The following is a 27,599-nucleotide window of genomic DNA, read 5'->3' as shown; positions in this document are numbered from 1 at the left end:
AAAATCAAGCAGTGGTCAAGTAAGGCAGTAATACATGCATTTAAACCATAAAATATATAAATCAGATACTATCATGTTTTTAGACTGTAAAATAAATCAACAAAAATCAACAGAGAACAATGTTCGATTCGAGCTCCATTAGCAATCCGTAATTAATTATGCACATCTATTTAATTTGTATAAAAGACCGTATTATTATTTATTCAAACTTCAAATCTATGATAGGAAATAGGGTGAATAGTCCTTACTTGATTTAATGCCTAAAAGCTAAATTATTTACTACATCTACGGACAGTCCCTGGATTTTCTGAATTTTTTTTTGGGAACTAAAACGCACTTACGGTACCTACAAATGTCCCAAATAACCCAAAAATCAGTCACAGGGCCTACTCGGCCAATTTCAAAAATCTGGCACAGTGGGTTGGCTATTTTCAGCTGTTTTCAATCGAATTCAGCCAAATTTGGATCAGTTCCTATGAGAAAACACACTTAGGGCCCTCGGTTGGCCAAAAAAACGTAAAAAATCAAAATTCACCGGAGGTGGGGCTCTCCGGTGCAGTGGCTCCTCCAACTCACGTTACAGTTGGGCGTTTTGCTCCGGTCAACCTGTAGAGAAGGAAACGGTGATCACAATGGTGGAAAAATCACATCAAACGGGAATCGAAAAGGGCCTCATCAGAGGCATTTTTCGAAATACCCCACGGTGGCGCCGCCAGGCTTTGCCAGCGTTTTCGGCTAATCGGTCGGTCCTTTTGATCCAATTTGGTCATGGGTGTGTTTAAAATTTATTTCTGAGCAGAGGGTGAAATTTTTACTTCGTTTGGCGGTCAAAAATTGCTCCGGTGTAGCGGCGGGTGGCGGTGATCGGCTCCCCGGCGGCATGGTTGTCTTCTCCGATGAGGGGTTCTGGCGGCTAGGGTTAGGGTTTGGGTGCGGATGGGGTTATTTATACCCATCTACTTTTGATCTGGGCGGTCCATCGCTTTTGATGTGGACTGTCCGATCGAGAATTAAATAGGGAGTAAATCTGGACTGTTCATCACAATTCAATCTGGGTCATCCGTGCGCGATTCAATCTGGGCCATCCGTGCGCGATTTCAATCTGGGTCGTCCGTGCGTGCGGGAACGGACCTCAGCCGTTCGATCGCGCGCACACAGATCGCCCACGTGGCTCCCCCCCCCCCACCACGTGGCCTCCCGCGTCAGCACCTCTACCACTTGGTTTGTCCTGATTGGTCGAGGCTGCTGACCGGGCATCTGATGTAGTGTAATTTTTTTAAATTACGTTTTGATCCCCAATTTCTGATTTTTCTTTCAAAAATACTCAGAACCCAAATTTTCACCCTTTTTTGCTAAAATTATTTTGAATTTAATTCTTAACAAATTTTTACCGCTTTTTTCATTAAATTAAAATAGAATAAATTAAAATAAATTAAATAAATAACTGTATTTAAAAAAATAAAAATAAGAAAAAATAAAATGTTGGATGTTACATAACCGGTTCCTCCTCTACCAATGAGTTGTAATTATTTTTAAAATTATCTAATTTTTTATAAAACAAATAGTTATTAATTATTAAGCCTTAATTTGCCATAATGGAGAAAATGGTGAGAGATCTTTACCCGTATCAATGTTTCAGAACGCTGCGTTGTCTACTACATTTTCTAACAAATATTGAATTTTCTGAATTATCCCTGAGGAATCCAAAACACTTGTCACGTACCTAAAAATACCATAAAAATTCAAAATCGGTGTCTAAAACTTGTTTTGGTCAATTTGGGGTTTCTGGCACGGCGCCGGCTCCGCCACCCATTGTGGCAATTCGCTTCAGGCTAGTCAGTTTTGGCCTATTTTAGCCGATTTTTAGGCAGTTTTGGCCGTATCCCTATAGAAAAACATGTCAAGCACCTCAGTTGGCTGAAAAATCGTAAAAAAACCGAACTCACCGGCAGGGGGACCTCTGGGTGCAGCGGCTTTGCCGGTTCTCCTTCGCAGCTAAGATTCTTTCTTCGATCAACCTGCACAGAAAAGAATAATGAACACAATGGTAAAAAAATTATGTGAAACGAGAATCAAGAAGGAGCTCATCAAAGGGATTTTGGAACTTTGGCCGCAGTAGCTCTGCCGAGCTTCGCCTGCTGTCCCTTTTGCTCCGATTTAGTCATGGGGTTGCTTGAAATCCAATTCCGAGCGAGTAGTGAAATTTTTTACCTCTTTTGGCAGTCGGCAGTGGCTCTGGTGCTGCAGTAGTTAGCGGTCGGCTTCCTTCTCCAGTGTCTGGTTCTTTTTCTCTGATAGGAGCTGGTGGTTAGGGTTTAGGTTCCCGTGTAATGTGAAGTATTTATAGCCATCCCGTTTTGATATAGGCCGTCCATCGTGATCGATCTTGTCCATCCGATCGCGCTTAAGAAAAAACTGAATCTGGATCGTCCATCACAATTTGATCTCGACCGTCCGATCGCGTTTAAAGGAGAAACAAATCCAGATCGTTCACGCGCGCTGCACCGATCATGGGCCATTCAATTACGAGGCACGCGGATTGTCCGCGTGACATCGGCATCATCGTGCGTTGCCATGCGGCGTACTCCGATTCGTCGGGGTTATTGACTGGGCGGTCCTACATTGCACAATTCTTCCTATTTGCACTTTAACCTCCAGTTTCTAATTTATTTTCAAAAATACCTCCGAACCCAAATTTTCACTCCTTTTTCAAAAAATTATTTTCAGTTTCATCCCTAACCTATTTTTTTTTTCATAAATTCACATTAAATTAAAATGAATTAATTTAAAAATAATTTTTTTATACATTTTAAAATGTTAAAATTGATCCCTGGCTAAATTTTGGGCTTGGATATTACAACTCTCCCCCCTTTAAAAGAAGTTTGGTTCCTCAAATTTGTCTCCCTCTCACTTAATCAAACAGTTGAGGATACTAGGCTCTGAAGTCTGATTCTAGCTCCCATGTGGCCTCTTTCTGTGTGTGATTCTACCATAGGACCTTAACAAATGGAATTTTCTGGTTGCAAAGTACTTTGCTCTTTCAGTCTAGAATGTCCACTGGTACCTCCTCATAAGAAAGATCATCCTAGAGTGAAAGGGGCTTGTGGGTCAAGATGTGACAGGGGTCTGAGTTATACTTGCGCAGCTTAGACACATGAAATATATTATAGATCCTAGATAGCTTTGGAGGTAGTGTCAGTCTGTAGGCAACGGTACCAATCTTGTCTAAAATTTTAAATGGGTCCAATAAAACGGGGATTTAGTTTCTCCCTCTTGCCAAACCTACTGATTCCCTTAAAATGAGTGATCTTGAGGAACACTCGATCACCTTTCTCAAATTTCAAATCCCTCCTCCGGGTATCTGCATAACTCTTCTACATTCTCTGAGCCGTTTGGATGTTCTTCATGATCTTAACTATTTTGGTTGTAGTCTCCTCCACAAGATCTGGGCCGAATAATTTTCTATCACCCACCTCTTCCCAACAGATCGATGATCTGGATGGGCGGCCATACAACGCCTTGTATGGAGCCATGTCGATACTTGTCTAGTACCTGTTATTATAGACAAACTCTATTAAGGGTAAATAATCATCTCAATGGCCCCCGAAATCAAGAACACAAGTTTGGAGCATATCCTCTAGTGTGCGAATCGTTCTTTCTGATTGTTCATCGGTTTAAGGATGGAATGCAATACGAAGAGACAGTTTCATTCCCATAGCTTGTTGAAAACTAGACCAGAACCAAAAAGTGAACCTAGGGTCCCTGTCAGATATTACTATCACTGACACTCTATGTAACCTGACTATTTCTCGGATATATATTCTTGCTAACTTGTCAAAGGAGTCAGTAATCTTGATGGCCAAGAAGTGAGAAGACTTGGTGAACTGATCAATAATTATCCAAATGGCATCATGTACCGAGCGTGTCCTAGGCAATCCTGTTATGAAATTCATTGTGATGTGTTCCCACTTCCACTCCAGAATCGGTAATGGCTGAAGTAGTCTGTCTGGGCATTGATGCTCTGTCTTGACCTGCTGACATACTACACACTAAGAAACAAAGTCGGCTACCTCTCTTTTCATCCCGTTCTACCAAAATCAGGATTGCATACTTTGATACATTTTAGTATTTTTGGGATGCATGATAAATTTTGAGCTATGAACCTCTATCATGATGTCCATTTTCAGTTCACTATCATCTGGAACACACACTCTGTCTTGAAATCTAATCAACCCATCGACAGATACTCAAAATTCTGAATTTACTCCATATTTTGCATCTTTCTTGCTAGTTTTTAGGGTAGAATCGGCATATTAGGCTTTCTTTATTCTCTGGATCAACTCAGGTTGAACAATCAAGTGGGCCAAGCATGTAACTCTCTTCAGGTCCTAAAGTCATATATGTTGTGCGGCCCCTATTACCCTACATTCTGAAACCATTAGGTGAGCTAACATACCTGCACTTTTTCTGTTGAGTGCGTCGGCTACCACATTATCCTTGCCCGGGTGATACAAAATATTGCAATCATAGTCCTTGAGGAGTTCTATCCAACGTCTCTGACGCATGTTGAGATCCTTTTGAGTGAATATGTGTTTTATGCTCTTATAGTTGGTATAGATTTGATAAGTCTCCCCACACAAGTAATGGCGCCAAGTCTTCAAGGCGTGGATAATCGCGACAAGTTCTAAGTCGTGGGTGAAGTAGTTTTTTTCATGACTCTTCAATTACCTGGACTCATAGATTACGATCTGCTCATGCTGCATCAGAACATAACCCAACCCCAAGTATGAGACATCACTATAAACTGTATATTCACTTGTCCCACTCAGTAAGGCCAACATAGGCGCAATGTTCAACCATTTTTTTTAGTTATGAAAAGCTCATTTCATAGTCCTCGTTCCACTCAAACTTTACATTCTTCTTTGTGAGCCGGGTCAAAGGAGCAACTAGACTAGAAAATCATTCTACAAACTTGCGTTAATAATTTGTCATTCCTAGAAAGCTACAAATCTCCTTGATCGAGGTCAATTTCTCCCAACTAAACACTGCCTAAACTTTTTCGAGGTTCACTAACACTCCATCTCTTGATATGATGTGCCTTAGGAAGGTAGTTTACTCAATGCAGAACCCACACTTACTCAACTTTGTATATAACTTCTTTTCTCTGCGAACTTGCAAAACCTGAGTCAGATGGTGAACATGCTCCTTTCTGCTTTTTGAATATACCAGAATATCATCAATAAATATAATAACGAACTGATCCAGGAATTATTTGAAGACCATATTCATCAAATCCATAAAGATGGTTGGTGTGTTGGTTAGTCCAAATGATATGACCAGGAACTCATAATGTTCGCACCTGATTTGGAAAGCTATTTTGGGAATGTCCTCTGCCTTGATCTTTACCTGATGGTAACTTAAATGCAGGTCTATTTTGAAGAAGATATAGACACCCTGCAACTAATCAAAAAAGTCATTGATCCTAGGGAAGGTGTATTTATCCTTGATCGAGACCTTGTTCAATCCCCTGTAGTCAGTATATAACCTTATCGTCCTATTCTCCTTCCTTGCAAATATGACTCCAGCACCCCAAAGAAAAATACTGTATCAGATAAACCCATTGTCCTGTAATTTTTTTATCTATTTTCTCTAAGAACATACAAAACCTGAGTCAGATTGTGAATGTGCTCCTCTATGCTTTTTTAATAGACCAAGATATCATCGATAAATATAATGACGAACTGATCCAAGAATTGTTTGAAGACCATGTTCATCAAATCTATAAAGATGACTAGTGCATTGGTTAGTCCAAATGGCATGACAAGGAACTCATAGTGTTCGTACCTGATTTGGAAAGTTGTTTTGGGAATGTCCTCTGCCTTGATCTTTACTTGATGGTAACTTGAATGCAAGTCTATTTTGAAGAAGATCTAGACACCCTGTAACTGATCAAAAAGGTCATTGAACCTGGAGAAGGGGTACTTGTCCTTGATCAAGATCCTGTCATTGATCGAGACCTTGTTCAATCCCCTGTAGTCAGTATATAACCTTAGCGTCCTATCCTCATTCCTTGCAAATGTGACTCCAACTATAACGGCCCCAGAAATACCCAAATAAAATATACAATAACTTAAGTGCGGAAGCGAAATAAAAGGTTAAGGTTTGCATTCCTTACACAATAACTTAAAAGTACTAAATAGCATTACGGAATTCATTATTGGAAAGAAATACGAGAAATAAGGAAACAAACAAAAAATAGAAAATATCTAGCATTTACTCGCAATCTTCTTGCGGATTGGGCTCTAGAACCTGGTCCTCTTGATCTGAAATGATTAAATAAATGATGAACTACACTAACTCAGTAAGAATATTACACTATATCACCGTCACAGAAGTAAAGATTGGTATAAAATCGAAAAAACCACTAATGCAGCATTAAATTTAGCAATTTCATTTATCAATCATAAAATCATTTATCATTCACTTATCAAACCTCAATACCCCGTCCAGTATGAGGGTGAAACAAGTCATCCCCATACTCCGTCCGGTATGAGACAATGTTCACGATATCGTTCTCTACGTACCCGGTCAGTTCACCATCTCCCAGAATATTCAGTAAGACTGTCATTTCATCTAATCATTTAATCACACAATTTTCTTACCGTTTAAACTTCATTTTTCCCGATTCAACAGTAAACACGTGAAATAAACTATACATGTGTCCAAATCCATGAAATGAATAAATAAGATACCATCATGCAGGTAAACTATAAAAATAATCAACAACAGCAATAGATAATTTTTAGTTCCGGCTCTATTAGCAACCTGTAATTAATTATGCATGTTTACTAAATTCTCACAAAATACTATATTATTATTTATTTAAACTTCACTTCTATGATAGGGAATAGGATGAGGGGTCCTTACTCAATTTTGACACCCAAAAGCTAAGCTGTTTACTATGCCTACGGGGGGTCCTTGGGTTCTATGAATTTTCCTTTGGGAATCGAAATGCACTAATAGTACCTACAAATGTTCCAAATAAACCCAAAATCAGTAACATGGCCCACTCGGCCAATTTCAGAATTTCAACACAGAGGCTCTGCCGTGCTCCGGCGATGGCGGTCCGTCTCGGGTCGGCCGAATTCGACCGATTTTGCATTGATCCCTGTGAGAAAATATGTTAAAGAGCTTCGGTTGACCAAAAAAATACGAAAAACTAAAACTCACCAGTGGCGGGGCTCTCCGGTGTGCCGGCTCCTCTGGCTCACATTACAGTTGGATTTTTTTCTTCAGTCAACCTACAGAAAAGAAAACAGTGATCACAAAGGTGAAAAAATTACGCGAAACGGGAATCGAGAAGGGCTCATCGGAGGCATTTTGTGAAATTCCTCGCGGCGACGCCAACGGGCTTTGCCGGTGTTTTTCAGTCAATTAGCCGGTCTTTTTTCTCCGATTTAGCCATGGATGAGCTTAAAATTGAATTTTGTACAAAAGAGAAAGTTTTTACCTTTTTTGGCGGTCGGAAAGGGTTCCGGTGCGACGGCAGGTGGCAACGGTCGGCTTTCCGGTGGCTGGGTCGTCTTCTCCGACGAGGGGTTATTTATATTCGTCCACTTTTGATATGGGCCGTCCATCTCGTTTGATCTGAACTATTCGATCGCGATTAAATAGGGAGTGAATCTGGACCATCGATCGCGATTTAATCTGGGTCGTCCGATTGCATTTGAATCAAGTCGTTCGATCGCATTTAGGAGGGAGAGCATCCAGGTCGTCTGTGTGCGCCGAACTAGACCTCAGCCGTTCGATTGCGGGTACGTGGATTGCCCATGTGGCTTCCCGTGTCAGCGTCTCTGCCACTTGGCGCGTCCTAGTTTGTTAGGGCTACTGACCGTGCGTCTGACGTGGTGAAACTTCTCAAAATTATGTTTTAGTCCCTGTTTTTTTATTTTTCTTTCAAAAATACCCTAAGAAACTAAATTTTCACTCATTTTCTCCAAAATTATTTTTAATTATATCCACTATCAATTTTATTTTATTTTTTTACTCTAAATTAAAATAAAAATAAAATAAAAATTGAAAAATTATTTTATTACATTTAGAATAAAATCCTAAATTATAAAAGAAAATTTTCTGGTGTTACACCAGTACCCCAAGGAGAAACATTGTATCAAATAAACCCACTGTCCTGCAATTTTTTGATCTATTTTCTCAACTCTTCCATTTCTACATGACTCCTGAGGTAAGGAAAAACTGAGATAGGCTGGATGTCAGGCTGAAGGTTAACGGTGAACTCAACTTTCCTGCCTACTGGTGGTGTGGGAAGTTCTTCAGGAAATACATCTGGGAAGTCTCGGAGTACCAGGATCTCTTGATTACAAATTTCTTTCTCAAGTTTGTATAGTGTAGAGAAAATAACCGAGTTGAAGTGCTATGTAATAAGAAAATTGCTATAAGGAAATAATATTCAAAACTTTTTATTAGCTTGTAAATGACCCATTGTTAGGTGGCTTAAATAATATTCAATCCATGGTGGCATGATACGCCGCTAATCAGTTCATTCATAGGGTTACATCAAAGTCCCCCATGTCAACCTCTATCAGGTCCATCATGGGTGGAACTGAATCCCCTGGAAGAGGAACTGGATATCGCTGAGGAAGGATCGAGTGACCCTATGGTGGCACATGGTTGTGTGGTGGGGCACCAAATTGTACTATAGCGGTGCTAAATGATACGGTGGAGGGACATAATTGTATCGAGATGACACTAAATCCTCTCGTTGCAGAGGTGGCTCATATTGTGGCAGTGGTGGAGGGTCCGACAGCTCCTTCCTATCTTTCCTAGCCTGTTGGGCAGATATGAGTCTCTCTAACATCTCGAAGAGCCGATCGACATTCTCTCGAAGCGACCTGTCTCGGGCTGTCCTGTTCAGTAGGGGCCCTCATCTCCTCATGTCCTTCTACTTATTTTTTCGCAAGGAAGGGTCGGGTAATGGTTCATATTGGGTGTTTTTAAGTCTTCGTGTAAGGAATGATTACGAGAAATGCGGCTCTGATACCAACTGTAAAGGCCCGGAACTATAAATAAAAATAAAGTCATAAATTAAATGCGGAATGGAATTAACAAAGTTTGGGTTTATATTTCTTACATAATAATTTAGAATGCCTAATAGGGTTACGAGAATATTCATTCTAAAAGAATAAACGGAAATTAAAGAAATAAATGAAAAGTAAATAACTTGGCAATCCTATGACGACCTTCACTAACTTTTGAAAGGAGCTCAGGTGGTAAACTATTCACAACTCCCTTGTTGATCGGGATCTGAATCTTAGTCCTCTTGATCTGAACTAGTTAATGAAATGGTGAGTTACACTAGCCCAGTAAGAATATCACACTAATCACAGATACAGAAAACTGAAGAATAGTAAAAATTAGAAAAATAACCAATTGAGTCCTTAAGTTAATGTAAATACATTTACTATAAAGAAAATCATTTATTCCATATTTGTGTAACAAGTCTTTCCCAACAATAACTTATGAAACTTATATTTGTACACTATTATTTATCATATTAAAAAGATAATAAGAAACGATCATTTTACATTTTAACCCATTTACCGGTACCCTTGGGGATCCATAGAGATGTCCTCCTACTCGTGAACCCAATATCCAATTAAATAATTAACCGGTCGTCCTCATAACTCATCCGGTATGGGTGCCAAACATGCCACCACCTCGATATGCCGTCCAGTATGATGGTGAACCATATTTCTCAAACCTTACTGGTAAGGAATTTTCCAGTCCCGTCCGACTGAGGTAACGTTCAAGGTAGGGTTCCCAATGTACCGGGCTCGTCCGCCGACTGTAAAGGCCCAGAACTTTAAATGGAAATAAAATCATAAATTAAATGCAGAAGCGAAATAATAGAGTTAGGGTTTACATTCCTTATACAATAATTTAGAATGTTCAATGGAATTACGGGAATATCCCTTCTAAAGGAATAAATAGAAATTAAAGAAATAAATGAAAAACAAATAACTGAGCAATGCTAGGACAACTTTCACTAGCTTTTGAAGAGAGTTCGAGTGGTGAACTATTCACAACTCCCTTTTTGATCGTGATCTGAAATAATTAATGAATGGGTGAGTTACACTACCCCAGTAAGAATATCACACTAATCATATATACGAAAAACTAAAGATTGGTAAAAATCAGAAAAATAACCAATGGAGCCTTTAATTTAATATAAATTCATTTACTATAAAAAAAAAAAAGCCATTTATTCCATATTTGTGTAACAAATCTTTGCCAACAATACCTTATGAAAACTCATATTCGTGTACTATTATTTATTACATAGAAGATAACAAGAAACAATCATTCGATATTTTTACCTGTTTACCGGTACTCTTGAGGGTCCATAGGAATGTCCTCCTACTCGTGAACCCAATATCCAATTAAACAGTTAACCAGCCATCCCCATACCCTGTCCTGTATGGGCGCCAAACATGCCACCACCTCGATATCCCGTGCGGTATGAGGGTGAACTATATCTCCCAAACCTTACTAGTAAGGAACTTTTCAATCCCCTCCGACTGAGGTAACGTTTACAGTAGGGTTCTCTATGTACCGGGCCCATCCACCCTTTCTTGGGTACCCAGTAAGTCTTTCCTATACAGATTTCCTTCAACATAACAATTAATCATACAATAATCATATCTCATTTTATACTTAACGTTCACTTAAACAACAATATAGTATAACACAACCAAATAACCAATGACCAGAATACTGACACACAATATAGGGGAAACAAATAACAAAATAATCAAAAAGACCCTAAAAATCATAATTTGAGTTATGTACAGTATAATAATAAACAAATATAAGCAATACAGAAAAATAAACAGGAAATCAAAATGACTGTAAACTAACTAGTTCTGTCTCCACTAGTGACCTGTAATTACTTTTAAGGGTTCTCTAATTTTTCACAAAAATACATAATTATTAATTATTAATTATTAAGCCTCAATTTATCGTAACGGAAAAAATGGTGAGGGATTCTTACCCAAATTGGTATTTCAGGATGTCGTCCTGTCTACTACGCTTTCTAATGGGTACTAGGTCTCTTGAATTATCTCTGCAAAATCTAAAACATTTGTCATGTACCTAAAAATACCTTAAAAATCTAAAATTAGTGTCCAAAACTTGTTCCAGCCAATTTCGAGATTCTAGCATGGCAGTGCCACTGTGCTCCGCTGTCGGCTCCGCCGCCCACGACAGCAGTTCGCCTCAGCCTAGCTGATTTTGGCCCGTTTTGGTCCGTTTTTGGGCAGTTTTGGCCATATCCTTGCAGGAAAACATGTCAAGGGCCTTGGTTGGCTAAAAAACAGTAGAAAATCAAACTCATCGGCAGGGAAGACCTCCGGATGCAACCACTTCGCCGATTCTCCTTCGCGGCTGAGATTCTTTATTTGGTCAACCTGCACAGAAAAGGACAGTGAACACAATGGTCAAAAAATCACGTGAAACGAAAATCAGGAAGGGGACCATCAAAGGGGTTTTGGGACTTTGGTTGCGGCGACTCCATCGAGCTTCCCCATAGTTTTTAGCTCACTTGCGGTCCTTTTTACTCTGATTTGACCATGGGAGTGCTCGGAATCAAATTCCGAGCGAGTAGAGAAATTTTTTACCTCTTTTGGAGGTCGATAGTGGCTCCAGTGCGATGGCAGTTGGCGATCGGCTTCCTTCTCTAGTGTCTGGTTCTTCTTCTCCTGCAGGGCCTGGAGGCTAAGGTTTGGGTTTCCGTGTGATGCAAGATATTTATACCTATTCTGCTTTTATCTGAACCGTTTATCGCAATCGATATCGTCCGTCCGATCGCGTCTAATGAAAAAATAAATTTTGGACGTCCATTGTAATTTGATCTCGACCGTCCGATCGTATTTAAATAGAAATAAATCGGCATGGTCCACACGCGTAGGATCAATCCTGGGTCATTCGATCGCAGGGCACGCGGATTGCACGCATGAGATCATGCGTGGCACCGACATCAGCGTGCCTTGCCACGCGGCATGCTCCGGTTCATCGGGGTTGTTGACTGATCTTACGTGGCACAGTTCTTCCTATTTGCACACTGACTCTCAGTTTCTAATTTTTCTTTCAAAAATATCCCATGAACCCAAATTTTCACATTTTTTACCCAAAATTATTTACGGTTTCATCCCTAACTTATTTTTTTTCATAAATTCATATTAAATTAAAATAAATTAATTTAAAAATAATTTTTTTATACATTTTAGAATGTTAAAATTGATCCCGGACTAAATTCTAGACCCGGGTATTACAGTGAGAGAGAAGTATAGACATCTTTCCATAATTTGTACATAAAATACATTGCTTAATTTTCTTCGCAGTTTTGGACTTTGACAGTACTTATCATACACTTCTAAGACTCAAGACTCTTGAAAAATGTTTTCCATTTTTCGATTATATACATAAAGATAGAAATAAAATAACCACAATTTTTGGTGTTGACTTAATTTTGTCAGGTATAGATAATTTTCTTCTAGTATTTAAAAGTCTTTATTTTGGAGGCATATATGATACTGACTTCCGCGAGAAGATATACCAAAAATTACCGACTTAACTCTTAACCCAAGTGTTATATTTGGTTATTTACTAAAATTACCCTTTGGGAGAGAATAATAGATTGTTAGTATGGACGATTTGAAAGATATAAGTGGAGAACATGTATGGTTAGGTCTATTTGTATCTTTGGTAGAATCTGGCATATATTAACCAAACTTTTTATGTTGGCTCGTCATGCATTAGTATAGTCTCGGGAGGCTTGTTTGTCTTATAGTTAAAGTATTTTATATATTTTTTGGTTTCGTTGCTTGTTGTTTTATCTGATTCAATAATACCGTTTTTCTTGTGAGTTTTATGAGTATACTGGACCAAAAGCTTCTCAAACTCATAGGTACTTCATATTTTATTGCATAAAATATATAATTCATAACTCGAACTAAAAAAATAATAAAAAATAAAAAAGATATTAATGATTTATAAGTTGAGATAGTATTTAGTTGAGGTAGGAATCAACTACTCATTTATATTAATTGTTGGGACCAATAATTTATTAGCATGAAAATCACATTAACTTGAAAATATTTAGTAGTTGCAAAGTCTTAATCTCCCAAGGAATATGTATTCCCACAACTTCTAATGTGCTTGACCCATAAAAAATATATATATATATATATATCTAACTAATTAAAATATAAGAATCATTTTTAGGATAGGGCATAAAATAGTAAGATATATAATAATATTTTTTAAAAAAACAATTGATTAATATATATATTGAACATAATAGAGTATAAACAACATTCAAATAAAAATATATAAATATATAATTAAATTCAAACACATAACTTTTTATAAAGAGAAAAGCATGTGGCCCTAACACAACCTAAAACATGATTGAAGCAAATATATATATATATATATATATGCATATATATATAATATATTACTTAATTAAAACCTTAAGAATTATGTTTAGAATACCACATCCAATAGTAATATATATAATAATGAAAGTTTTTAAAAAATTGAAACATATATACTTATAAATTAATATATATATATATATCAATCATCATAATTTTAAATATATATATATATATAAATATATGCAAAAAGAGACCAATCAACCATTAAATTAAGATGGGATTTTTTTTTTCCTGTCTCCACCATAAAAGATATTCATAAAATCAGTTTTCTAGCTATATGAAGCTAAAAAGAAATATATATATATATATATATATGTATATATATATAGGAATTTTCTTTTAAGTGAATTGATAATGAGTTGGATCCACGTTATAAGATCCAAAAAAACAAATCATATCAACTTTGTACATTATTAGTAGTCACATCATGTATATATAAAGTAATTTCCATATATATATATATATATATATATATATACAATTAATTATATTTCAAAACACTTTTAATTTCTTTATTTATTTATATTGAATCTTTCTTCTCTCATAAAATATAAATAAAAAATTAATGTAATATTTAACTATATCTTCCATACATATAATAATTAACATTAATAAATCTAACTTAATAAACTCATTTAGTAAAAATCTTCAGATCAATCCAAATTCTCATGAATTAACTATTTATTTATTCTTGACCAAATAACTAGGTTTATAAATATATATATACATATATCTCACCACAAATTTAAGTAATATATATATATATATACACCTACCGTTGAATAAATTACATGATATACATAATTTTTCCATGATAGATCTATATATATATATATATATATCGAGCACCAGATGAACATGGATCTTGTTGAGTTTTTGTTCATATATATAATTAATTTTATTTCCCAATAAATTAGAAAACCCTAATTTAAGTGTGACTCCATGATCCCAAAAACATCATAATTCTAATGGGATCTTCGGTGTGACAACTCCATTTTCGTTTCTCAATATCATCATCACTTTCTTTAGCAACAAAAAAGCTCGAAACTCCTTCGACCGTCGCCGCCCTATAAGCTTGCCGGAGCTTCTCTCCGACCGTCTTCTTCGACTTCTGTGAACCACCATGCTCCACGGATCTCATCCTTCACAATATCTACAACACTGTATACGTATATATATATATATATATATCTGAGATTAAAATATACAATAAATATACAAAATATATATACTCCGGGGTAGAGATATTAGAACTTGGAGAGGGGAGCAGAGGGTGTATTTATAGAAGAGTTCGAGGGAGACGAGCATTTTGGGGGTTGTGGGGGGGAAGCTGACGTGGAAATGTCACGTGGGCTTGTGGGGCCCACTTGTCCTATTTGGGTATAGGGATTAGATTCCTTCTGTTTGTGGATGACAGATCAGCTTCACTTCTCTACTACTACGGTAATTACGTCTATAACCACTTACCACCATTTTTTTTTCTTTTTTTGTTTTTTTTTTCCTTTAATTTTAAATAAATTACACAACAAAATTTCTAAATTTTGATTAAATAAACGTTAAAAATAAAAATTTTAATTTAAACAAAAATATAAATTACCGTTGGGTTAAAATCCGTTAGTTTTTTTTTTTACTTATAATCTAATAATCAATATCGTTATTAAAAATTTTCATACTGTAATTTAACATACGAATAAATTTAAAATTTAATTAAATAATAATTAAAATTAAAATTTTTAATTTAAACAATAATGTAGATAATCATTGAGTTAAAATCTGTTAATCTTTTTTTTTATTAATTGTCTATTAATTGGTGTTATTATCGAGAGTCTTTTTATTAGAATCTGATACTAAATATTTTTAATGTTATTTGTTTTCATATGTATATTATATATTAATATGCGTATCTAATTTTACGTGTATTATGAATTTTTTTAAAATGTGTTATTTTGATTTAAATTTATAAAAAAATATTATTGGTATATATATATATATATTTATCATGCAAGTTTCCATCAAAATTGATGTTAAACAATAACGTATATACCAAATTTTCTTGAGGAATAATGTTTCAAATGTTTTTTTTTTATTTTTTTCAAGAACTAATGTACAAAATATTTGGAGTATATGGTCTTGAAATGTTATTTTCTTGATCTCCAAGATGTGCAATCGAATAAGAATTTTTTTTTTTTTTGAAAAATTAAGATTCGAACTTGATTTTCTAAATATAAATTTAAAATAATTAAATTTGTCAAATATTTAATAAAAATAAATTATATTAAAATTATAACGATTAAATTTTAATTAATATATTATATTTATGATTAAACATAATTACTATAGTAAAAAAAGATTGAATTAGTGTGGAAGAGTGTAACAGTTTCGAAAATTTAAAAAAAATATATTATAATAATTTAAGTGCGGAAACGAAATAAAAAATTTAGATTAATATTTCTTACATAATAACTTAAAATTAGTAAATAATATCAAATAATAAGTTATCTAAAAGAAATACTATAAATGAAAGAAGTATAAAGAAAATTATAAGACATCTAGCATCTACTCGCCGTCTTCTTGTGGATCGGGTTCGAAAACCAAGTTCTCATGATATGAAATGGTTAAATAAAAAATGAGTTACACTAACCCAGTAAGGATATCATACTAATCACCGCCACAGAAGTAAAAGTTGGTAGAAAATTAAAACAACCAATAGAGCAGTAGATTTAAACAAATTCATTTATCAATAATCAAACCATTTACCGTCCGTTTACCGTAATGAGATTTATAGAAACATCATATGAAAACAATAACGTTATAAATATCATGAATTCGTATATCATCTGTAACATAACACATATCATACTTTTATATTCAAATCATCGAACAACAATTGACTTCTTTTATATTAAAATTATAACGATTAAATTTTAATTAATTTATTATATTTATGATCGAACACAATTACTATAGTTTAAAAAAGATTGAATTAGTGTGGAAGGGTGTACAAATTGAGGACCACAGAGGTCATCATAATGGGCCAATTGGGTCACTTTGATGTGATGACTTTAATTACGTTGCCAAAGATTCATCCCCAACGTACTATTGACTCTTCCTCACTTCCAATGGCCACCTTTTCCTTTTCCTTTTTATTTTATTTTTTTAATTCAAATTTGGAAACTTTTAAAACAATCCAAAATTATTTATGACGTCACTTGATTTTACACCACTAAAATTTTAAGATAATTGTCATTTTAGTTTCATTAATTATAGTTTGAATGATAGTAATATTACATCAATAAAAGGGAATAATTAATATTTTAATTCCTAGTTTAAGATATAAAAAATATATTCTTTAAAAATAAATAAATAAATAAATTGTATTACCCATGGAAGAAAAAAATTAAGTTTATTATTTTTATTTAAAAAAAATAACCTTGGAAATTATTATTTTCAAAATTATTGATTAAATTGTAACAAAAAAATTTTTAGAACTGTTAAAAATTCTTTTAATAGAATCCAAAATCATATGACCCACCAAAGATGATCCTAATAATTCAAGGTTGTCGGAGCCCAATCTAATAATAAAGGAAACAAGTCCAAATTGAATAGGAAACTAAGAAGACTAATTCATATAGCCCAAAAGAATATAAAATAATTAGAAAAAAACTAATTAATAACTTTATGATCTTAATTCTTTTTATTTTAATAATAAATATATATATATGTATATATATGACTTGTCAAGAAAATTATAGTTAAAAAAATTGACTTTAATTAAATTATATTGACAAAATATGTTCATATATGACAAAATGATAATCATAGATAAGCCCACTCGAGCCATCAATATCTCAAAATTAGCAAAGGGACAATTGAATGTCCTTTTGTAATTCTTGTGAAATAATAAAGTTAATTTGATATTAAATTATTTTAAAAGTTATGTACAATCACATTAAAATAAAAGTATAAAAAATAAATATAAAAATTTTACGTGATTTGGCAGTGTGACTACATTCACGGTCAAGATCGATAATAAAGAATTTTACTATATAATATGAGAGTACATCACCGATAGATTAGCAAACCTATTTACAGAGAGACTAATAAAGTTTTTCATAAAAAAAAAAAATTCTCTACGATATATGTATCAAATATTATCCAAAATAAATATTAAAAAATTCATATAAATTATCCCTAAAGATATAGATAAATATAATAAAATTCGTTCATTAATAATTAAAATTTTCTTACGTTATCTACATGAATTTATAATAAATTAGTAAATTTTAAGTATAAAGATTGCCATGTGAAATCTATTATTTTTCAACATTCACTAATGATTATGAACAAATATTGATTGCAAATATTCACAAAAGTGTATGTAGTTTTATTTTGTAGTATTTAATTTGAATATATATGTACATAATTAAGACTAATTATGTAATAGCTTAGATATATATAAGTTAAGGGAGATTAGGATGGACGGCTAGGATTATGTAGATATTTTCAACGGCCAAGATTTGGCTTGGGTTGGATATAAAAGGGAAGATCGGGCAGAGAATAAAGAAGAGAGGAAAAAAAAAAAGAAAACAGAGAGTGAGCGAGAGCGAGAAGAAATATAATGTCCGGTCTCAGAATTTAGCACAGGATCAATTTTAGTATTTAAAAATAAATAAAATTTATTTATAAATTAATTTAATTTAATTTTTGTTAAATTTATTGAAAAAAATAAGTTAGGGATGTAATTAAAAATAATTTTGAAAAAAATGAGTAAAAATTTAAGTTCGGAGTTTAACACCCAGCTAGCCTAATGTCTTCTTTGGCCTAATCCAAAGGACCCAAGCGCATAAGCCAGCCCCACTCTTCTCACCGGTAACATAACAAAAAAGGGGAGGTGTTGTAAGGTCCTAAGTGGACAGTGAGGATTGGAATGGTAGGAGGATGAAGGGCTGAGATTGGATGGAAAGGTAGATATATAAATAAGGATGGGCTGAGAAAAGGAAAAGAAAGGAAAAAGAAAAACGAGAAAAGGGGGGGAACAAGAGAGAGGTCGGTCGACAGAAAAAGAGGGAGAGTAAATAAATTAAAGGAGAGATCGAGAGCGGAAGTGGAAGAAGCGTGCAAGTGAAAAAGATCTTACCGAGCTAGGAGAAGATGGAGACTAAAGGGGTAGAGAGGCGGAGAATGATGGATAAAACGTGTATAAGGACTGAGGGAGGAAAAGTGAGGTAGATGACAAGAATGTGAAAACACAGGGTAGGGGATAGAGATTGTTTAGTTGTAAAAATGAAATGAGGTCAACCGTAAAGAGAGAGTATGATAAATAGTGTGATTACATTCTTTCGGTGAATGAGGAGCTGAGGTAGAAAGCGTGTGAAATAGAGGCGGTAGACGGGAGAGTGAGTCTATGTGAAACTGGGAACGGAGATATGCCTTGCCATTTTGAAGTCTTGAGGTATTGATATTGGTGCCAGTGATTTGGAGTGTTGGTGCGCCGATATTAACGACAACATAGGGAGAAAGTTTGATGCACTGATGTTGGTGCTAGTGGAAATATGCGTTTGTGGCCGACTGAGATTCGGGGTGCGTGAGTGTGGACTATATCTTGTGAGTTCGAAAAATGCGTATGTGTTTGTATATATGTATATTGTTGATGTTTATGTATGGCTGACTGGGGCCAACGTGCATGTGTATGGACTGTGTTCTATGACATTCTGGTTGTGTGATTGAATGGGCAGGTGTGGTGTGTATGACGAAAATAAAGGCTGGTGAGTGTGTGTGCGTGGTTGGGTTAAGGCTGAAGTGAGTGTGTTTGTGTGGCTGAGTGAAGCCTGGTGCGTGTGGCAGAAATTAAGGCTAGTGAGTGTGTGTGCGAGGCTACGTTAAGGCTGGAGTGAGTATATGTGTGGCTAAGCTAGGGTCGGCGTGTGTGTGGGTAGATAAATTTAAGTCGATGTGAGTGTGTGGATAAATTTGAGCCTGTGTGTACGTATGTGGCCAAACTAGGGCTGGAATATGGAGATAGGAGGAATAGTTGATAATTGGTGGTGGTGTAGTTGTTAGAGGTATGTGGGTGTGGGTGGCATTGGGGCTAAAAACGTATAGGACTAGTGTAGGTGTATGTATGGCTAAGCAAAAGTCATTATATGTGAAAGTGAGATATTATATTTTAATTTAGTTTGGGTATTTTTGAAAGAAAAATTAGAAACACGAGGTTAAAGTATAAATAGAAAAAATTGTGCCGCATAAGACCGCCCTGTCAGCAGCCCTAACTAACCGGAGCATGCCGCGTAACAAGGCACGCTGACATCATTGTCACACGGGAGGCCACGCAGGCGATATGTGTTCCCCACGATCGGACGGTCCAGGATCGATCCAGCGTGTGTGAATGACTCGAATTTGTTTCTCCTTTAAGTATGATCGGACGGTCGAGATCAAATCGCGATGGACGGCTTAGATCAACGTGGGATGGATATAAATATCTCGCATCACACGGGAACCCGAACCCTATCTGCCAGCCCTCACCGGAGAAGAAAACCAGATGCCGTAGAAGGAGGTCGACGACTAACTGCCGCCACACCGGAGCCACCATCGATCGCGAAAAAAGGCAAAAATTCTCCCTACCCATTTGGAATTCAATTTCAAGCACCCCTATAGCCAAATCAGAGCAAAAAAGATAACAAGTGAGCTAGAAATTACGGGTAAAGTCTGGCGGAGTCAACACGGCCAAAACCCCTCCAATGAACCCTTTTTCACCCTTTCACATATTTTTTTATCATTATATTCACCATCATTTTCTATGCAGATTAGCCGAAGAAAGAACCTCAGCCGCGAAGGAGGACTGGTGGAGTCGCTACACTTAGAGGTTCCCCTGCTAGTAGGTTCGATTTTTTGTAATTTATTGGCTAATCGAGGCCCCTAACATATTTTTCTACAAGAATATGCACAAAACCAGGCCAAAATCGGCCAGGTCGAGGCAAACCACAGCTATGGGCGGTGGAGCCGGCACTGGAGCACGGCGGTGATGTAATGCCAGAACCTTAAAATTGGCCAGAATGAGTTTTGGACACTGATTTTAGATTTTTGAGATATTTTTAGGTATATAACGAGTGTTTTGGATTCCACAGGAAAAATTCAAGAAACCTGATACCTGTTAGGAGGCGTAGTAGACAGCGTAACGTCTCGAAAATCTGATTCGGATAAGGATCCCTCACCCTATTCTTCATTACGATAAATTGAGGCTTAACAATGTATAATTTCATATTTTTATGAAAAATTAGAAAATCCTAAAAATAATTATACGTTACTAGTGGAGCCGTAACTGATTAGTTCATATTTGTTCTGATTCTCAGTTTATTTTTATGTACTACCTAAATTGCTTACTATTACATTGTGCATGCTTACATTGATAGTTTTAATAGTCTTCTCGATTATCTGGGTTAATTTTTTCCTTCTTACATGATTTATCTGGTTATCTGATTACTCGGTTATTGGTTATGATAAGTTAAATCCCCTGCTTAAATGTCGTTTTATTGATATAAGAATATACAATGAGATATTGGTATTGCGTGGTTAGTTGTTATGTTGATGGAAATATGTATGTGAAAGACTTACTGGGTACCCGAAAAAGGGCGGATGCTTCTGGTACATAGAAAACCCTACCATGAATGTCACCTTAGTCGAATGGAGCTGAAAAGTCCCTTACCAGTAAGGTTTGTGAGATGTGGTTCATCCTCATACCATACGGGGTATTGAAGTAGTGGAATGTTTGGCGCCAATTACCAGACGAAGTATGGGGACGACTGGTTAATTGTTTAAATTTGATATTGGGTTCACGAGCAATGGGACATCCCTATGTACCCCCAAGGGTATCGGTAAACGGGTAAAAAAAAAAAAAAGCTATTGTCTCTTGTTATCGTACATGTAAAAATAAAAATTGTATGAATATGAGTCTTCATATGTTCTTTTTGGAAAATTTGTTACGTAAATACACAATAAATGACTTTCTTTATATTAAATGAATTTAATCAAATTGAGGGTTTCATTAGTTATTTTTCTAATTTTTACTAATCTTCAGTTTTTCGTATATGTGATTAGTGTGATATTTTTACTGGACTAATGTTGCTCGCCATTTTATTAACTATTTCATATCAAGAGGACCAAGATCCATATCTCAATTAATAAGAGGGTTGTAAATAGTTCACTACCCGGACTCCCTTCAAGTGCTAGTGAAGATCATCCTATGATGCTTAGTTATTCGCTTTTTGTTCTATTTCTTTAATTTTCGTTTGTTCTTTTAGAATGGACATTCTCGTATCCCTATTGGGCATTCTAAATTATTGTGTAAGGAATGTAAAACCTGACTCTATTAATTGTTTCCGCATTTAATTTATAAATTTATTTTTATTTAAATTATGGACCTTTACAAGAAACGAAAAAAGAGGAAAAACAGAGAATGAGCAAGAAAGAGAAGAAAACGAGCTAGGGCAAGAGGCGATTGACCGAAACTTTTTGGAGAAAGTGAGGTCGCAGTAGATTTTATGAGACATAGGAGTATGGAAGCGAGAGGTAAGGAGAGTTTGGAATTTCAAACATTATTATTGCAATGTACTTTGTATTTTTGTGTTTTAAGTTAACTAAGGTACATAGAGGTAGGGAATAGGAAGTAATGATGTAATTTAGAGGTAAATGTGTAGTTGGAGACTGAAAACAAAGGAAGAAGGAAAAAACATGTTGATTGAACCATAGGGATAAACGGCTGTTTTAGTAGGTAGGTGTACATAGTATGTGAGAGAGAGGATTAAAGAAGGAACAGAGTTAAAGTCGTCTAGTTTATGTTGTTGGGAGAGAACCAATCTGAAAGGAAGAATGAAGCGTGGTTTATAATCAAGATGTGAGGGTGACTTGAGGTTAAACGGATAAGAAACGAGAAGATAGGAAGAGAGGTAGATGAAGTGGTGGCCATCCATTGGTCAGTACTTATCTGTGTGTGTGTGGATGTGTGAGGTCGTTGGCCGATGTTTGCAGGTTTTTGGTGCACCAATATGGTGAGTGGTGGCATGTCGGTGTGTGTGTGGCCACTCAGTGGTCGATAAGGTACTCACTTGGTCAGATGTGGGTGTGTGTGAGGCCGTTGGTCAATGTTTGCTGATTTTTGGTATGGCCACTCAGTGGTTGTTAGGTGTAACAACCCCAGTTTTTCAAGGTAGTTGTTATACCAGTCAAACCTATAAGACTTATTCACCTTATTTTCTATAAATAACACATCAAATCTCATAACATCTACTTGAATACTTTTATTTTTTCATTCCATTCGAAACTCAAGTATATATATATACATAAAGACACAAGTCTACACTGATTCTCATTTACCACATCTAACCAAATTATCAAGTGTCAATAACGAAAGTATAAGAAATTCCATCTAAATAAGACCTATATGTATGTAACGATATCAAAACGATCTCACACTATGCTCCAAACCAACGATAATTACTCTATGGTACGCCTTGTTTATCCCTAAGTTTGAACACACACTTCTTGTACATCGGACTTCTACTCTTTTTTTACATGCTTTGTAATATATAATATGTAATGAGCTACATAGCCTAGTAAATAAAATTTAAAATTCACACCAAAACAAATAAAAAATTTATATCTAACTTCCTGATACCAGGTATTATCCAACCTAACCATTTCCTTTCCCTTCTCTCACTGCCACTGATCATATACATAGTTCCTGTATACAGCTTATCAGACCCTAACCCACTGTAACAAGTTTTCGCACTGCTTACTCTTAATTTCCCTCTTAAAAAGTCGTCTATTCATAGCCATATACCTCCATATGCCTTTTCTTAATTCTTCCCAAATTAATATACCCTTAATAGGTCTATTTCCCTTCAACCAGAATTTGCCTAGTACCTTAGTCTAACCCCTACCATAAATCTCTCCTCAACTTCCCGAGCTTGCCCAACAGAACACCACTGCCACTCAGATTATTCAGAACACCCTCACAAACTCCCTATGTTTCTCACTTTAGTTCAGCCCATACCTCCCTCAAACCAATTTTCCTCTTGACATATTTACAACATTACCACAACTCCTAAGCCACTAGATATTCACTCATTCAGTAGTTACAACCATCAGATATACTAAGGTTGCAAACAGAAAGGAAAAGATAAAAGTGATCAAACGTAAGAAGAAAGAAAGAAAATAAAACAAAAAATAGATAAATAATTCTTTCCCGAGGCATCAACCCCTCGACCCAGCCACTGGGCCACAACAAACTCCCATATTCCCCCATATTTGGATCACAGAACAACAACTATTACAATTACCCATAAACAGTATATCAATGCCAATCACACACTCGAGCACCGACCCCTCAACCCAACACTAGGCCACAACAAAATCTCCTATTCCTTCACTTTTGGATCATAAAACGACAATTATTTCACTTGGCTCCAACGACATATCATTGCCAACCTCGTACTCGAGCATCGACCCCTCAAACCAACATTGGGCCACTACAAAATCCCACATTCCTTCACCTCTGGATCATAGAATGGCACTTATTTCGATTGCCCCAACAGCATATCAATGCCAAATACATACTCGAGGCATCACCCCTCGACCCAACACTGGGCCTACTGTATGGAAATTCTTACACCATTTAAGCACAACAAACACATGATTACAATAACCTAATTGTTGTAAAATAAACATGAACTTTAATTCACAATAACAATATGAGGATAACCAAGCCTGTCTAAATAGTGTTCACCAAGCCGTTATATATATATATCGACGCACATCCCTGTCTAAGTAATATTCACCAAATAATTATGTATATATATATCAATGCACATCTTAATTTTCCTCTTCCCCCTCTCTTTTCTTAATCGGCTCGGTTAGCTTTTTTTTTTCTCTCTCTGTCCAGGCTTCATCAATCACATAATTTTTCCCGTTCCTTAGTTCAACAACTCTCTAAACCTATCCAATAAAGATCTCTCAATTCTGAGCCTCTTCTCACCAATTTTTACTCTGTTCCTCTCTTCTTTCTTCCTTGTTGTTATTAGCAATTTTAACATAATTGTCTCTGCCTCCCAGATCCTACTCCTGAATCTATTCTATACCACTTCGAATACAAAAAAAGAAATCACAAAGAACTTAGCATATAAAATTATATTCAAGTTGTGAAGACCAAATGATACTTATCTCTCGAACCTGTGCAACGAAGATTCAACGCAGTCTCTCGTTCATGTCCCTACGCTCCCGTGTCAGTGATGGTGTTATGGTAAGTTCATTTACTGTTCACCTTCCCCTTAACTTCCTTCGATCTCACTGTTTCCTCTAACATCTTTTTTTTTACTATCCTCTTTCACTTTCCCCTCTCTTTTTCTCTCTAGGTCACCACTCTCCTTCTCCACTCAGGTTTCCTCTCCTCTCTTCATACTAAACTCATCATTTCTCCCTTATTGTGTTACAGGTGAGAAGAGAAAAAGGGAGATCATTCAGGCTTAGGGCTGGGGCTATGGGTTTGGATCTTTTGGATTAGCCCGAAGAAAACATTGGACTAGCTGGGTGTTACATTAGGTGCTGGGGTTATGGTGTGTTGAGGTGTCGATATGATGATGTGGCGTGTTTGCGTGTGTGCCGACATATGTTTGGGTGAAGGTACCTACTATTGGGATGAGACCTTGGATGTAGCAAGAGTGTGTGTGTGTGGCCCATCTAGGACCGGTGTTTGCATGTGGGGTTTTAAGGGGCTGGTTGGTTATTTTGAATATTATACATGTGAGTGACATTGTCTAGTTGTTTGGTGGTGAACTAGTGTTATGTCATCATCATATGTGTTTGTGTGGTTTGCATTCTGTTGGTGGTGTATCAGTGGGTCTAACTGTTGTGGGTTAGGTTAAGGCAAAACGTAGAGTGTTAGAAGTAGAAGGTAACGAATGGGAGTGAATATAGGTATGAGGATAGTATTAAGGGGTGGGAGAGTGTAGTTAGCGAAAATGAAGGAATAGGGTGTAGAAGAAAAAGATATAGAATATTGGGGTGAGAGTTTAACTAATTGTCATACTTTAGTTTCCAGTTCTAATTTTATATTACCGGTCCATGTATGTTCATTACCTTTATTTTCATACGCATTAAAACGAGAATCGAGACTAGAATGCTTAGAAATAGAGCACCATACCTAAAAGAGATATGATTGTAATACTGTATATTTCAATCGAGATGTAATAATACAACTAACCGTGTCAAAGTGGTGGTCAAAATTTCATGTATTCGGTTGTGTTCATTGAGATTATCTTGAGTCTAGTGGTGTATTCATTGTAAAGAGATTTGTTACCACATGGCTAATTACTAATGAAATAATAGTTTGAATTCTCTAAATGCATTATGTTGATATAGGATAGCGGAATAGATTATCTTAATGCAATCGAAACCGGAAATGGGATTTCACAAATTAATTAAAGAATATTCTTAATGCTAACAAAATAGGAAAGTTACCAAATTAATTTATAAAATTTAACATTTATTACAGTTTAATTTCTGATTTTTCGTTACAATCTAATTCTTGATTTAGTTATACAATAATTAAATTATATACGAGTTATTTTTTGATTTTTCTTAATTATCTTAAAATTTGAAAATAAGTTTTTTTTTTTAAATAATTCTTCCGATGTAAGTTAATTATTTTATTTCTATTGAAAAGTAGATAAAAATTAAAATTTCGAAAGGTATAAAAAAATAAATGATCAAATTATAATAAAATAATATTAAAAACTATAATGGGTGTTAAACTTTATGTAATAATTTAATAATTTACCATAGAATATAAGCAATAATTACACTAAATAGTTCTGAAAGGTCACATTGGTGTAAAATGATGGGAAAATTTTTTATATGTACATAAAAAGATGCCATTTGGTCGGTGACAGGTTGAACATCATGAAGTCATGCAAGTATATGTGTATATATATATATATATGTGTGTGTTATATATGTATATGTTATGTAGGGATGTGAACATTACACTTTTTTGGAGTGGTGAATGGTGATTCTCTTTTTGAGTAGTTTCCTTTTACAATGAACAGTCTAACACTTATCGTCCTTGTTCAAATTTTCTTTCACATCAAAAATCTCACAATATCTTCACCTTGTCCTAAATCTCAACCTCTTCTCATAATTATTTCTTCATCCCACAAGAAAATTAATTATTATATAATACGGTTATGTGTATATAGATATATATATATATGTGTGTATACTTATATATTAATCATACGGTATGTATTAACGTAACGTTAATTGAATGTTATGGTCATGCATGGGAGACAAAAGAAGGGAGTATTTCTCTAGATTCTATAGTATCAATCTCTAGAGAGAGGGTCCTATAAATCTATATTATATATAATGTTATAATTTTCAATAATTGGTTTTGTAATAATTACATTGTTTTAGCTTAGAATCATGACTCTTCTTTTTGACCTAATTTTGAATGAAAACTATGGAGGTTTCTAGGATTTATAGCTCATATTAGAATCTCAACGTGTGTGTGTGTGTGTGTATATATATATGTATATGTCAACCAATTAATGGGTATGTACATATATGTATCACATGTATATAGAATCTTAATTTATTGAAAAAGTGAATATATTTTGTGATGGGGTATGTGTGTATGTGCACACCTTACACAAATATTATGTCATTTTCCAAGGATTTAAGAATATACAAGCTAGGTTTTTAATTTGGAAGAAGATGTTATATGTGTGTGTGTGTGTGTGTGTATATATATATATGTGATACGTATAGATATGTATGATCTCTTTCCATATAACATAAAAAAAAAAAGTATAATTCAACGTGAATATTCCACTTTCGATGAAAAAAGAAGATAAAGCAATAGATGATTTTGTGATCGATACTTTCAAAGCCTCTACTTTTATTAGCATTAAAGCAAGCTCACGGGTGAAGAAATTATTGCTTAATTACTTTTCTTTAGTAATTAATTAATTATTTTTAATAAATTATTATATGTTTTATAAACACATAATTTAGTTCGAATCAAACATTATA

Source organism: Carica papaya, chromosome 5, assembly GCF_054855325.1.
Source record: "Carica papaya isolate Zhongbai chromosome 5, ASM5485532v1, whole genome shotgun sequence".
NCBI lineage: Eukaryota > Viridiplantae > Streptophyta > Magnoliopsida > Brassicales > Caricaceae > Carica > Carica papaya.
Note: the sequence above shows the minus strand (reverse complement) of the source record.